Source organism: Dermochelys coriacea, chromosome 2, assembly GCF_009764565.3.
Source record: "Dermochelys coriacea isolate rDerCor1 chromosome 2, rDerCor1.pri.v4, whole genome shotgun sequence".
Classification (NCBI taxonomy): domain Eukaryota; kingdom Metazoa; phylum Chordata; order Testudines; family Dermochelyidae; genus Dermochelys; species Dermochelys coriacea.
The window spans coordinates 269,405,808-269,419,989 of NC_050069.1; the positions used below are offsets into that span (position 1 = coordinate 269,405,808).

Genomic DNA, 14,182 nt, shown 5'->3' on the forward strand with positions numbered 1-14,182 from the left:
TAAAGCAATATCAACGAAATCATCAAGAGTAAGTTACAATCAAAGTAATAATTTTAGAGCCATGCATCACTAGTTACCAGATACCATCCTTAAAATTGTACCCACTTTTACAGGAGGTGTTCCCATGAAGATCACCAAACAACCTATTTGATCTGCTGGTGGATATACAATTTCAACTTGAAAAAAATCCACTTGTGCCGCTGGCGAGTAAGAGAGCCTAAGTCCATTTCTAATTAAATTAAACTTTCCTTTTAAAAACTGAAATTTCTAGATGGTTTGACTGAAGAGATAACTTTCAAAATGTGATCCTCTTCTTGTCTGTCTTTCCAAGTCTGCAGAGACAGAGCTTCAGGGCCTCTGCTGCTACTGGGCAGCTTTCCTAAACTACAGCAAAGTGAAGACAAGACTATGGTTGCTTTCACCATTGCTAATCAGAAAGCTCTAGCAGAAGTGAAACAGACAAGAAACAACTGTTTGCAGTGTTGTTGTAGCCATGTTGATCCCAGAATATTAGAGACACAAGATAGGAGAGGTAATATATTTTACTGGACCAACTTCTGTTGGTGAGAGACAAGCTTTCGAGCTACAGAGAAAACCTGAAGAAGAGCTCTGTGTAGCTAGAAAGATGGTCTCTTTCTCCAACAGAAGTTGTTCCAAAAGGTGTGCCTAATCCACTTTGTCTACAATTTATAACTGTTTTACTTTAATTTCCCTAATATCAACAAATTCTTAAGCAATTATCTGAGAAGGATCACCCGAAAAAGACTGGGGGGAGGTGGGAAGGGGACAAGAGAATATTGGAGTTCACCATCTACAAAGCAGACAGAAGGTTATGGGGTGGGTAGTGTATTAGCGATTCCTACATACATACAAGATGTTCTGGAAGGGATCAGAGAGGCAGACATAAAAGCCCTGACTGCACTAGGGAAGTTTTGCTAAGTTTTATCAGTTAATAGAACAATTTCAGTTCCACCAGTGCTCATCACATTAGGAGACCTAGTATAGAGAGACTACTAGCTACAGGAGTTTTAAATACCTTGATAAACATACCTGCTAAGAGCAGGGTTCATTACCAGCATTTTAAATGCCATAAACTGACAGCTGCCCAGCTACTGTAGGGCTCCCAACAGTGCCAACACCAGCGGAGCAGAGATGGTGTTAACAACGATAACATTTCACAAAACTTTTCTACTATAAACAAGGCAAAAAAAATTCTTCCTTCCAGAAGCCAGGAGTGTGTGTGTGGAGCAGGGATTCAAAGTATTCAGAGTAGCAGCGGTGTTAGTCTGTATTCGCAAAAAGAAAAGGAGTACTTGTGGCACCTTAGAGACTAACAAATTTATTAGAGCATAAGCTTTCGTGAGCTACAGCTCACTTCATCGGATGCATTTGGTGGAAAAAACAGAGGAGAGATTTATATACACACACAGAGAACATGAAACAATGGGTTTATCATACACACTGTAAGGAGAGTGATCACTTAAGATAAGCCATCACCAACAGCAGGGGGGGGAAGGAGGAAAACCTTTCATGGTGACAAGCAGGTAGGCTAATTCCAGCAGTTAACAAGAATATCAGAGGAACAGTGGGGGGGGGGGTGGGAGGGAGAAATACCATGGGGAAATAGTTTTACTTTGTGTAATGACTCATCCATTCCCAGTCTCTATTCAAGCCTAAGTTAATTGTATCCAGTTTGCAAATTAATTCCAATTCAGCAGTCTCTCGTTGGAGTCTGTTTTTGAAGCTTTTTTGTTGAAGTATAGCCACTCTTAGGTCTGTGATCGAGTGACCAGAGAGATTGAAGTGTTCTCCAACTGGTTTTTGAATGTTATAATTCTTGACGTCTGATTTGTGTCCATTCATTCTTTTACGTAGAGACTGTCCAGTTTGGCCAATGTACATGGCAGAGGGGCATTGCTGGCACATGATGGCATATATCACATTGGTAGATGCGCAGGTGAACGAGCCTCTGATAGTGTGGCTGATGTGATTAGGCCCTATGATGGTATCCCCTGAATAGATATGTGGACAGAGTTGGCAACGGGCTTTGTTGCAAGGATAGGTTCCTGGGTTAGTGGTTCTGTTGTGTGGTGTGTGGTTGCTGGTGAGTATTTGCTTCAGATTGGGGGGCTGTCTGTAAGCAAGGACTGGTCTGTCTCCCAAGATCTGAGAGAGCGATGGCTCGTCCTTCAGGATAGGTTGTAGATCCTTGATGATGCGTTGGAGGGGTTTTAGTTGGGGGCTGAATTCAAAGTAGACTCCTAATAGCCAGAGATTGAAGAAAGATAACACCATCTAGGGCACGGGTGGACAAACTATGGCCCGCAGGCAGATAGCCACCCGCTGGTGCCGGAGGCCCCGCACCTTTCCTGGAAGCGGTCAGCACCACATCTGTGTGGCCCGGGGGAGCAGCGTACAGCAGAGGGCTCACGTGCTACCCTCACCTGCAAGCACAGCCCCCCGCAGCTCCCATTTCCGGAACGGGAAACCATGGCCAAGGGGAGCTTTGGGAGAGTTACCCACAGGGGAGGGCAGCACGCTGAGCCCTCTCCCCACCCCTGCTCCAGGGGCCACAGGGACATGGTACTGGCCGCTTCTGGGAGTGGTGCAGGGCCAAGGCAGGCAGGGAGCCTGCCTTAGCCCTGCTGCACGCTGCTGCCACCCCAAAGCCACTCAAGGTAAGCGGTGCCAGGCCAGAGCTGGCACCCCGAACCCCTCCTACATCCCAACCCCCTGCCGTACCCCAACTCCCTGCCCTGAGCCCTCTACCACACTCCTCCTGCACCCCAACCCCCTGCCACACCCCAACCCCCTGCCCTAAGCCCCCAGACCCTCCCGCACTCCTCCCTGTACCCCTGCCCTGAGCCCCCCCACACTCTGCACCCCAACCCCCTCATACACCCCACACCCCAACATTCATGGCCCTGCATGCAATTTCCCCACCCAGATGTCGCCCCTGGGCCAAAAAGTTTGCCCACCCCTGATCTAGGGACTTCAGGGACACCATCTCCTGGGGGATTGGTCTTTTCACTGAGGCACTGCCTTTCAATCTCACTGGAATTTTGCCACTTCACCCTTGGTTAGTAACATTAGTCCTTCAGCTAGAAGTTCTGGTAATTTTTTCAAGTGTTAATGCTTTGCACTTCTATTATTTATTCATAGCATTTAAATGTGTTATTCTCCTTGAAGAAGATGGACAGAGCCATGTTACCTATACTGAAGGGCTTACAATCTCACAGCAGACATGGCACAATAAGTGAAAACTACAAATAGATGGGGAAATGGAGGATACATGCATATGATGTATCCTTCTTCCAGAGGATTTAAAGTATTTCATAAACATCAATTAAGCTACATGCAGATGAGCTAACCCCCTCAATTTAAAGTTCAAAATTCAGCAGAGAAAAAAGCAAAAGCTAAACATGTTCAGAAAGTACATCCGCAGCACTGGAGGATTTCCACCAATAGTAATGGACTGATATCTGGTATTTTAGCACTTCAGGAGTCATAATTCAAGTGTTTGTAAACATGCTTTGAAATTCATCTGATAAAAGATTCCAGTTTAAAGTAAGTGTCAACACCCTAACTTCATCTGAAAGCTACTTTCCAGGATAAGGTAGCGCCTATGCAATTTCACAAAAGAAACAGTGACTCACTCCCAAACAAAAATATGTTGGAAATATATGATCTAATCATATTCAGAAATAAATCTGCTTTTCAAAAAAAAAAAGCAACTTAAGATACATGATGTATGTTATTGTCTAACAAATCAATTTATGAAAAGGGGTAGCTTTTGGACTAAAAGCTGCAAAATAACAGCTATGAGCTTAAATTCCAGTTCCAATTAGTCCTTGCCAAAACATAATTAGCCTGTCTGGCTGCATGTAGTTCAGTCAGCCTCAGTTTCAGTTGAAAGCTAGGCATCTTCGTGTAGGACTACAGCTACATGTGATCCAGCCCCCTCAGGCCATTTTAGCCCTGCCCATTGAGTCAGTGCCAGGAGTGATCTGACAGAGGGAAACTGATGCCATTTCACCACGTGCAGTCTGAAGGATGCATGGGGGCATTAAAATTAAAATGTCAGTATTTGCTAGTGATGAAATATTCAAAGTATTGGCACTTGGCTGACTAGCAAGATCAGCCTACTGTGTGCTCAACTGGATTCCTGACAGAGCATCCTTAGCAAAGCTATCCACACAAAACTAGTTTTAAAAACTGATGTTAAGACTGGCTGCAAGCAACCTGCCATAGAAGTTGTCTATTGTGAGCACTTTTTTTCTTTTCTTTTTTTTTAAATAATGACTGAAATAAGTGCCTGTCTATGTGGGACACCAACCTAATGAACTAGGACTACCAGTTGTATGTGGAGATAATAATGACAAGATACAGGGGATACAGACACTTGATCCTGATCTTGATCCTGCAAAGTACAGGCACTGCATGTTCCACACATGATATAGTCACAAGTTGAAAAGGGATGAACAGTTCAAGAATGGCAGGGAAGCCAGATTCCACACCACTGCCTGGCCAGCAAGCACTCCTGCACAGCAGCAGAAATCTTAAAGGTGGGGGGAGGAGGAGAAAATATGTAGTTAATCTCCTCATTAGCATGATCAAAATTATACTTAAGACCATACTAGGACATTCCCATTTTCTAAACAAGCTCTAGTCCTTTTTTACCCCGTGTACTTGCAAGTATAAGAATAAGCATACATGAGGCTTGACACATGCCACCCAGTGCAGAGAACTACACCTAGTACTTAACCTTATTTGTACCTACATAAATCCCTGCATGCACAGCAGTACAAACACAGTGGGCTTGGGGAAAAAAAAAATCACTTATTTGCCCAGGTGAGAGAAGGTGGCAAATACTAGGTCTATTCAATGACACCAGCCATTTCTGCAGAATTTATATTTCCATTTTCAAAAAAGAAAGAAAACATTTAGTCCACATGGTTGCAAAAAACCTTCCAAATGTTACTCCTAGGGAAATTGAGAGAGTCAAAAAATTAAAATTTCTGCACACAATATTTTAAAATTCAGCAAAATTCTGCTCTGGCTGTCAGCCCCACTGCATGCAGGGCTGAAATTTGTGATTTCCACCAAAATGCTTCCTTTTGGTGGAAATCACAAATTCTGCATGAAAATATAAAATTCTGCATGGAACATTAATTCTGCATTGCGCAGAGGTGCAGAATTTCCCCACCAGTAAAATGTGAGCTAATGAAGCATGTGCCATCTTTCAAACTATGCAGATAGCTTCAATGCCTCTGCTGATGCTCATATTAGTCACTACTACTACTAAGAACCCTATGGACAGCAATAAAATTGATAAAGAATGTCAGTTTTACTCTGCTGTTCCTTAGGAAAGCTTTGCTAACATCAGTGGCAGATACTAGGGCTATGGGAATGAGACTTAAAGCAGAAACTTAGGGGTTTACAATAGGCTTAGGACTCAGGGAGAGGGAAAAGGAAAGCCTTCTCCTTTCCAGTCATGTAGGACAATAGGGAATTGAAAGTTTCAGTAACCTAACTAGAGAGAGCGTGATACAAAAGATGGACTTGATCTATTGATCAGAATATAGAATGGGGAGAGGAGGTCGTAGAACAAAAGATGGAGTTATGAGCTTTACTTGTGGAACCCTCATTCGTCTTTCGTTTGTCTTTAGTCTAGCTAGTGGATTAACCCACTGGATATCATGTGTAGCATATTTTCCAGCCCTGACTTAAGCACCCTACTGTGAACTGTGCAAACTTGAAGGACACAAAACCACATGAAGATACGCACAATTCATAGTCCTACTCAGAGTCAGCTTAGGACAAATCCTGATCAGGAGAGTTTTTTTGTTTTTGCACTCCATAATACAATTCTGACATATGAAAAATCTTAATTATTTTAAAGTTTAAATGCCATTTATGCAAACCAACATCTGTCCATAATCCTTTGACCTAAACTTCCAGAGCAACCAAGCTTGTAAATATCCAAGGGCTCAGGGATCAGATTCATACTTCTCCAGTCTGCTCCGAAATTCTAACATATTGTAATTTCAAATACCTTACTTAGACACCTCTCCATAAGTAGGTTTCAGAGAGGTAGCCATGTTAATATGTATCAGCAAAAACAACAAATACTTGTGGCACCTTAGAGACTAAAATTTATTTGGGCATAAGCTTTCGTGGGCTAAAACCCATGCATCTGATGAAGTGGGTTTTAGCCCATGAAAGCTTATGCCCAAATAAATTTGTTAGTCTCTGAGGTACCACAAGTACTCCTCATTGTTTCTCCATAAGCAGTTTACTATGCTATTGTTGGCCAAAACGCATTATTCACACTGCTGCAGAATTAATATTTGCAGAACATCCAGGAATTGATTTCACTGACCTTTTCTTCCCACTGAGGAATTCTTTTGTACATGCACACCACTATGTATCAGGGCATGGCACAGGCTTCTAAACTGTGGAAGACTGAAGATATTTTGAACAATGGGAACACAGTCTTCAGTCTTTGTCTATTACAATAAACTACCTGTAAAAACTATTCAAACTGACTGTCCTCCATTCAACATAGCTATTGGTGAGCACTTGCACCTTTTAAAATCCTGTTGTCAATGCCCACAGGCACCCACAGCAAGACATTACTCTTCTCTTCCTCTGAGGCCTTCCTATTTCAAATGCAATATTTGCTGGGTTTTGAGCTACCATCACCACCATGATGCTATGCTGCCATCTCACCCACACCATCCAAGTACCCTGCACTTTCATCATCTATTGCTGAAGGTTACTTAAGTTATACTTCATACAAGAATGTCAGCTCAAGACCACTAGCACAGGCACCCAGGAGGGAGTAAACCCCAGAACATTAATACACATGATCTTTTGATAAGTAAAACAAATTAAAATATTCCCATTTACACACGCAATTCTCAAGAGTAGGGTGTGTGACAATTCCAGTTGTCAAAGGAAAAAAATTAGACTTTCTTCCAGTCTAAGCTTGTAGTAGCACAATAAATTTTTAATGGTCTTTCCAATAAGATCATAAAAGCCAAACTAATGCACATACCATAAGTAACCACTACTTTCATTTTAATTATACATGATTAAATGTATCCTGACAGATTTATTCACTGTCTGACCAGTGGTTTCCCTTAGTCGTAAGTCTGGCATATTCCATCAGAATATGAAAACTTGTACATCAATACTAAATATATGTAAATACGGAGGGTTCAGTGCTAGAACTGCATTTACTAGCCAAGGTTACTGGTAAAGGATTTATTGCATGGGAAGCGAGCTCAAGAATAGCACAACAGAGTGACAGTCAACAGTAGCTTTTCTTACTAGTACTAATGAGCCTAAATTAAAACCCTGGACCTAAACCTCACAGAAATCCAGATCTGATTTTGTGGCTCAGGTCCATCTACTTCTGGAGATAGAGGTAATCACTAGAATACCATGGGCGTTGGAACCTCAAATATAATTATAACTTTGTTCAATAAAATTAAGGCTGTGTCAGCACTTTTCTTACAAACCCCAGAAAGAATATACAACTCATCTGTTTAAACTGAGAATTTGCCAGCATGAAACCATTTTAAGAAAGGATACAGATTAAGATTCATATTTTTCAAGAATGCTTCTATATTTGAGTTACTGGCAGTCTCTCAGATTATCAACTGACATTTTTTAAATGTATGCTGTTAACTTTTTGCAGCTGCATTCAGCTTGCTCAATTAAAGTAACATTGTTCCTTTCAAAATAAACCATTTCCACTAAAGTGTGTTTGGTTTTAATTTCATAAAATTTTTCAGCTGATCAGTCTGGCTTCTTTTTTTTTTTTTAAATAAAACCTTAGTTAACAAAACCAACCCTTAAATTGACCTAATGGTGTCCCTAAAACCAGAGGGCAAATGACTGTTTTCTTCAAAAAAAATGTTAAAACTGAACTATTTGGCTCTCTTATAAAATGGTTACGTATATGGAATGCATTTAACATGCATATAAACCAAAACTAATTGCAAAATTTACAATGAACATTTGCACTGCCAGAGATGAAATAGCCACAAAGATGCATTTATCTACAACAAAACACACACTGAAGTCATACAGGTTTCAGAGTCGCAGCCGTGTTAGTCTGTATTCGCAAAAAGAAAAGGAGTACTTGTGCCACAAGTACTCCTTTTCTTTTTGTGAAGTCATACAGTTTCCTGTTTCCAACAACCAAATGATATGGTCCATTAAAATAGGTCTTCAGGTAGCACACTGGATTTACATGCAATAAGGGGCACATCCTGAGATGGTTAGCATCTGCAAATCCCATGGAGGATTTGTGGTGTTTGGCACTCCTTGGAATCAAGCTCAGCACCAGTCTGCATGCTGCAGGTCAATGATCTGAACCAATTATTAGCAGCATTAAGACAGGTTTCAGAGTGGTAGCCGTGTTAGTCTGTGTCAGCAAAAACAATGAGGAGTCCTGGTGACACCTTAGAGACCAACAAATTTATTTGGGCATAAGCTTTCGTGGGCTAGAACCCATGCAACTGATGAAGTGGGTTCTAGCCCATGAAAGCTTATGCCCAATAAATTTGTTAGTCTCTAAGGTGCCACAAGGACTCCTTGTTGTATTAGCATTAGGGAATCAATCCGATAAAGTCAGATTTTAAAGCTTCAAAGAGTATCTTATCAGCATTATATAAATATGTAAACTTAAAAATTCTGTTTTTCCTGAAAGACCAGAGTGACTGAATCCTTCTCTAATGCTGTTAGAGGGGAAGAAAGCCACACCAATGGGAAGACTGTTGTCAGGATAAGTATCGACTATCCTGACCTTCATCTGTCTGGGCCATTATAGCTTCCATTCACTGAAACTTCTTTGAATTTGATATTTCCACTGAAGTCACTTTAGTAGATACATATTAAACAAGAGATTTAAGTGATATCATCAAATTTCCTTCTGCTTTTGAAGTAATAAGTCAGATTCAAAACTATCCTGCCTTTGGGTTCATCATTTTATCACAAGAAAATCTGATTATTTCCAAGGAAAACAAAGGAGCAAAGATATTATTGCTATTATAATACAAGTTTAATGAATCTGATTTAAACTGAAAAACCCATCTGCCCTGATCTGAGTGGACCACAGAGCCAGGGATCCTTCACTGTGTCTCTAGACATGTGGGTAACTGAGACCCTCCAGAATAGTCAGAAAGTTCTCATTTATATTTTCTAAAACGATTCAAGTAATTTTACAAAAAATTTTACAAAAAAGTGATTGCAACCCTACATTCTGATTGACCAAGTAGCCACTGGTATTATGACTGGCAGCATTACTAAAATTTGAGACTTTGCAATGAGCAACAATAAATTACAATTCAAAAGGATCTGGATTTTGCAAGCAAGAGAAAACTACTCTGCAAAGTAAATCAGAATAAGATGGTAATATACCAAAATGTTACCCCAGCATACAGTCATATTCAACATTCTAGCCATAATCAACAGGAAAGGAATTTAACAGTTGTAAAATCCTTCAAGCCATCAGCACAGTACTCAGTAGCAGTTTGAAAACCAAAGGGACACTAAGAATGTGTCTACACAGCAATTAAAAACCCACAGCTGGTCCATGTTGATCTCAAGCTGTAAAATGGCGGTAGACACATTCAGGCTGGAGCCCAAGCTCTGGTACTCCATTGGGGGGTGGGGGGGAAGGTCCTAGAGCCAGGGCTCCAGCCTAAGCACAAACACCTACACCTCGATTTTACAGCCCCGCAGCCTGAATCAGCTGACACAGACCAGCCATAGGTGTTTAACTGCAGTGTAGATGTACCCTAAGGCTGCATCAGACAAGGTTACCTGCTAGTCACTGCAAGAACAAGGTGGGTGGGAGGGAGAAATAGAGAGGAGAGGTCACCAATCCCCCCCAAAGTTAAGTCTTAAAGGGAAAACAAGTGGTTTTCAACACTGAATATTTAAACAGTATCTCACTGAAAACACACTGCTTAGTTCTTTAGTCACTGTGTTCAGTATTAGCTCCCTTCACAGGAAGGATATAATTGTCCAGGATGTGCAATACAGGTATCCAGGAGGATTCCACGTTTAAAAATGTCTCATGCAGAAAAGTACAACAAAGTGAACTTGTTCTTCCTGGAAAAGATGACCAAGGTGTTCTCCTAATAGGACAAGGGTGTGCAAACTTCGGCCCGCGGGCCGGATCCAGCCCCTCAGGGCTTTGAATCTGGCCCACACGATTGCCACCTCCGTGGCACCGCAGGCCCCGCGCCACTCCCAGAAGTGGCCAGCACCATGTCTCTGTGGCCCAGGGGGTGAGGCAGAGGGCTCCGCGTGCTGCCCCCACCTATGGCTTCCACACCCAAAGCTCCCATTGGCCGCGGTTCCCCGTTCCCAGACAATGGGAGCTGTGGGGGGCGGTGCCTGCAGGCAAGGGCAGCACACAGAGCCCTCTGCTTCCCTCCCTCCCCACACTGCTGCCACCCCAGAGCCACTCCAGGTTCGCGGTGCCAGGCCGGAGCTGGCACCGCGAACCTCTCCTGCACCCCAACCCCCTGCCGCACCTCTCCTGCACCCCAACCCTGAGTGCCCTCCCACACCCAACCCCTGCCCTGAGTCCCATCACACCCCACTCCCCTCCTGCACTACAACCCCACCTTGAGCCCCATCGCACCCCTTCTGCACCACAACCCCCTGCCCTGAGCTCCCATGCACCCCATACCCCTCCTGCACCCCAACCCCCTGCCCTCAGCTCCCTCCCACACTCCACACTCCCTCCTGCAACCCAACCTCCTGCCCTGAGCCCCTTCCTGCACACCACACCTCCTTCCACACCCCGCTCTCCCTTCCACACCACAACCCTCTGCCCCAGCCCTACATTCATGGCCCTGCATGCAATTGCCACACCCAGATGTGGCCCTCGGGCCCAAAACTTTGCCCACCCCTGTAATAGGAGCTTAGACACCCATAAACAGAACGTGGGGGGTGGAGAAGAGAACCACTTCACCCCTTCCACAGACTCAGCTGGGAACGTCTCCCTTCCTGCACCCAGAGGATCATGGAAGAAATAATCAACCCTCTCAGCCACCCCAATTCTGCAACCAACTCCCGCTGGGCACCCCACCAAAGATAAAGTGAAATGAAGACTATTACAATGGTGATGGGGTTTAAAAGCTAAGGAAGGTTTATCGGGAAAGTTGGGTTAAAATATTAATTCAGCTTTAATAGGCTTAATCAGGGCATGAATTTGACAGAAAGACTGAACATTATAACAAAGCATACTGTCAGGATCAAGATACACCTAACGAGGAATACGTTTATTCAGAGTGGACTTTTCATATCCAACAACTCCATGGCACTTGTTTCTAAACTTACCAGTGACAGTACTATATCGTGTCATAGCAAACACTCATTTAATACTGAAAATATGACAACTGTTCCTTCTAAATCAATGTGCTCAGCTTGAAACTAGGCCTAATTTATATAAATAGCTTGGTGTTTGAATCTCTATGCTGATGACTGGGCAGTGTTGCCGTATAGGCCTAGCGTCTGCTGTATCCACTCAGCTTACCACACCCATCTCATCAAGCTGCAAGCAAGCAGCAGCTCTGCAAATGCTTATCCTTGCTGTGTTACTGAATTACAGCACAAATATCCCCTGATGCAATGCCACAACCATCCTTGTAAAGTAGGGAAGGAGATCAGCCAGCTAGAATTGTAGCAAGGAAGCAGAGGGGAACTACATTACAAAAAGCTTCAAGAGGACCAGATAAGAAGCCCTGACACGTGTAATACTGGCTACCAGATTTGTTAGTCTCTAAGGTACCACAAGAACTCCTTTTCTTTTTGCAGATACAGAATAACACGCCTGATACTCTGAAACATGCAACACAGTATTCGACCAAACACATGTGTGTTTGTGTGAGTTTGAGGGGAGCGTGTTGGGGAGGGGGAGAGAGTTCATGAAAATGCTATTTCAAATAAAACTGCAGTAACAGCAAAAATCACTAGGAACATAGCCTCTTCCCTCCAATGCAACAAAACCTTTGCCAGAAGCTCCCACTTCCTCTGGGATGACCCAGACACAAATCCCCCACCTCCCTTGCTCAAGACAGATGCTGCAGGATGCTTCTCCTCCCACCCCCACTTTGAATTTCCTGTCACTTTTATATGTGCCAATTATTGCAACCCATCACACCCTTGCTACAAAATATTGTTAATTACCACAAATTAAATTAACCTCCATAATGTTCCAGAACAGGATTCTGCCACCTCACCAGCCTGTGATTTATAATCCAACTCCCATTCCCATAAAAGGCATAAAATGCCCCATATCCCTTAATTTGAAGAAAAATGAATTATTGGGGGTTGGGTGGGAGGAAGGGAGATTAAGGGGAAGTTTGGGTGTTCTGGTTGAGGAGGAAAGGGATGAGATTCAAAGCTCTGAAGTGAGATTTTGGGAAGTTCTGGCTGGGGAAATTTTGAGCGTACTTATTCAAGTGTGCCCTTCCCCCAGTAGAAAACCCACTAATCCTATAGCAAGCAAAGGTTTGTGGTCCCAACTCTGTCCCTCTCTTTACCAGACCATCCCAGGGCTGACCAGAGGCCAGAGCCCCATATCACTAGGGATCAGCACATGCTTGGAAGTGAGGCAAAGGGTCTGGTTAGGTCAGTGTAGCCCCCCAGGAAACCCCTAACAGACATTGATAAGACAGCCACTGCCAGCAAAGAGAAAGCTGCCTAAGGGATGGAGCTAGAAAATGACTCAGGCTCCTGAGCAGGGAAAGAAAGAGGAGTGTCATACCCCATCCCGAGACGGGGGAGGAGGGGGTAACCACTTCACCCCTTCCATAGACTCCGCTGGGAACGTCTCCCTTCCCGCACCCAGAGGACCATGGAAGAAATAATCAACTCTCACAGCCACCCCAATTCTGCAACCAACTCCCGCTGGGCACCCCACCTCAGGGTCCCTCTGCCAGAGTCACAGCTGGCCCCCCCACGCAGGGCCCTGCCCCGCCCCACCCTCACCGCTGCCCCCCCAGGAACCCGCCCCGCCCTCCCCGCTGCCCCCCTCACTCCCAGGGCCCCACCCGCACCGCTGCTCCCCCCCAGGAATCCGCCCCGCCCTGCCCCCACCGCTGCCCCCCCTCACTCCCAGGGCCCCACCCGCATCGCTGCCCCCCCAAGAACCCGCCCCGCCCTGCCCCCACCGCTCCCAGGGCCCCACCCGCATCGCTGCCCCCCCCAAGAACCCGCCCCCACCGCTGCCCCCTCACTCCCAGGGCCCCACCCGCATCGCTGCCCCCCCAAGAACCCGCCCCGCCCTGCCCCCACCGCTGCCCCCCTCACTCCCAAGACCCCGCCCCGCCCCCAGGGCCCTTCCCCAAGAGCTCCCCCCTCCCGGCGTCCCAGCAGCTCCTCGAGGGCCCTGCTCTCCTCTCCCCCTCACACCCCCGCCGGACCCCCACAAGAGCCCTTCCCCGCCCGGCGGGCCGCCAGCCCCTCCCCTCCGCTCCGCTCCGCTCCGCCCCGCCCCTGGGGGCCCCCCCACACACCCCCTGCCCCGGGGACCCTCCCCGCTCGCGCTGTCGGAGCCCCGCGGAGGCTCTTACCGAGAGGGATGGCGGTTGTGAGCTGCTGGAGCCGCCTGGACGGAGCCGCCTGATGAGCGTCGCTCTCCCTGCGGGCCCGGCCGGGAGGGGGAGGGAACGAGTTGTACTAAGGCACCCGCAACTAGGCGGCCGCCGACCTCACGCTGAGTAACCTAGCCCGCTGACACAAAAGGCGGGGCCTCTGCGTTCAGCCAATCCCTGCGCAGCGAGCTCACGCTCAGCCAATCCTGGCGAGCGCGGGAGGCGGAGGGTGGGGGCGAGCGCGGGAGGAGCTGAGGCGGCGCTGGGACAACAGGGCAGCAAGCTGGGCTGAAGCGTAGCGTGTGGGCGGCAGGGCGTGGACCACGTTAGGCAGGCCGTAGAGCTAGGCCCTGGAGAAAGGTTTCAATGGGGAGGGGTCTCAGCGGTCTGGAGGGCATTGGCTAAGGGGAGGGGTCTGGAGAGAATGGGGCAGTGGATCTGGCTGGAGAGGCTGGGCTACAATTAGGGTGACCAGATGTCCTGATTTTATAGGGACAGTCTTGATTTTTGGGTCTGTTTTCTTATATAGGCTCCTATTACCACCCACCCCGTCCTGA

General features: G+C 45.9%; 1 protein-coding gene across 17 annotated transcripts in view; it reads right to left on the minus strand.

Moving 5' to 3' along the window:
- MAP4 (microtubule associated protein 4) overlaps nt 1-13,948 on the minus strand; it is a 301,104-nt gene extending 287,156 nt beyond the window's left edge. For 6 of the 17 annotated variants that reach the window (XM_043509806.1, XM_043509813.1, XM_043509809.1 and 3 more), the window contains exon 1: nt 13,605-13,770. The gene's annotated coding sequence lies outside the window, so the exon portion shown is untranslated. Of the gene's footprint in view, nt 1-13,604 lie in introns of all 17 variants that reach the window. The other 11 variants (XM_043509815.1, XM_043509810.1, XM_043509808.1 and 8 more) reach the window with 6 other exon arrangements.
- Nucleotides 13,949-14,182: the final 234 nt, after the last annotated feature.